We start from the raw sequence: 1,892 nt of genomic DNA on the forward strand, positions 1-1,892 counted from the left end.
ACATTTAAGCGACTGCTAGACATACACATGGATAGCAGTGAGTTGAGGGGTGCGTAGGGTTCTAGAGCTGAGTGCCCTCCTGGAAACACGGTAGTGGAGGGAGACAGCACCCTTTTAAACCGCTTGGCTTGACCCCAATTCAACATATTTTCTACAAGGATGGTGAGGAGGTTTACTGGGAATATCCAACCACAGCAGAACCGTACACACAATCATCAACATCAGCAGACACCAAGAGGACAATTATCACTGTTGTTTCTAACCAGCATGCAGAGTCTCTCCTGGACAGCAAATTCCTCACTGTTTCAGTGATCAGTAAGTTTGTAAGTGACTCTGTACAAATCCACATTATCTGAGCAATGAGCACTGGGGGAGTGTGCAGAGGCAGATTTATCAGGATGTTGCTTTGGGGGCTGGAGAGTTTCAGTGATGGAGAGAGATTGGACAGACTGTGGTTGTTTTCCTGAGAGCAGAGGTGATTGAGTGTGGTGACATGACTGAGATGTATAAAATAATGCGGGGGGGGGAGGTAGACAGGAAGAAACTTTTCCCCCCTTGATGGATTGATCAATGACTGGAGGAGGGGCATAGATTGAAGGTAAGAAACAGGAGTTTTGAGGGAGATGTGAGGGAAAACATTTTCACCCAGAGGGTAGTGGAGAATCTGGAACTCACTGCCTGAAAGAGTGAGAGAGGCAGAAATCCTCATCACATTGAAGAAAGATTTAGATGTGCACGTGTGATGCCAGGCTAGAGTCAAATTAAGTAGTCCTTGTATTTTCCTGCAGAAATAAGGGCTTGAGTAAGGTGAATAGCCAAGGTCTTTTCTGCAGGGTGGGGGAGTCCAAAACTAGAGGGCATTGATTTAAGGTGAGAGGGGAAAGATTTAAAAGCGACCTGAGGGGTAACTTTTTCACACAGATGGAGATGTATATTTGCAATGAGCTGCCAGAGGAAGTGGTGAGAGTGGGTACAATACCAACATCTAAAAGACATTTGGAAAGTTACATGGATCGGAAAGGTTTGGACGAATGTGGGCTAAATGCAAACAAATGGGGCTAGTTTCTTTTGTGAGACCTGGTCAGCATGGACGCGTTGGGCCGATGGGTCTATTTCCGTACTGTATGACCCTATTACTGGGAAAATTATATTCGAGAATAAAGTTGGTTGCTTTTAATTGGCATGGATTCAGTCGGCTGAAGATCCTGTTTCTGTTCTGTAGACCTCTGACCTACAATTCCTTGTTAAGCGATCCACCAGAGAAAGGTGGAAAGTTAGACAATACAAGCTGGGGGAGGCTGATGGTAACACCAAAGATGTTCATAGTACGGTGGGGTTGGGGACACTGATGGTAACCCCCAGGATGTTGACAGTAGGGTAGGGGTGGGGACAGTGACGGTAACCCCCAGGATGTTGATAGTGGGGATAGGGATAGTGACAGTAACCCCCAGGATGTTGATGGTGGGGATCGGGACAGTGTCAGTAACCCCCAGGATGTTGATATTAGGGATGGGGACAGTGACAGTAACCCTTAGGATGTTGATGGTGGGGATGGTGACAGTGTCAGTAACCCCCAGGATGTTGATGGTGGGGATGGGGACAGTGTCAGTAACCCCCAGGATGTTGATAGTGGGGATGGGGACAGTGACAGTAACCCCCAGGATGTTGATGGTGGGGATGGGGACAGTGTCAGTAACCCCCAGGATGTTGATATTAGGGATGGGGACAGTGACAGTAACCCCCAGGATGTTGATGGTGGGGATGGGGACAGTGTCAGTAACCCCCAGGATGTTGATAGTAGGGATGGGGACAGTGACGGTAACCCCCAGGATGTTGATAGTGGGGATGTGGACAGTGATGGTAACAGTTGAAGAAAACTCTCGAGACTCAGA

This window comes from Chiloscyllium plagiosum, unplaced genomic scaffold (assembly GCF_037043375.1).
Source record: "Chiloscyllium plagiosum isolate Xiang-an unplaced genomic scaffold, Cpla_swu_hap1 HiC_scaffold_49, whole genome shotgun sequence".
In the NCBI taxonomy this organism is placed as follows: domain Eukaryota; kingdom Metazoa; phylum Chordata; class Chondrichthyes; order Orectolobiformes; family Hemiscylliidae; genus Chiloscyllium; species Chiloscyllium plagiosum.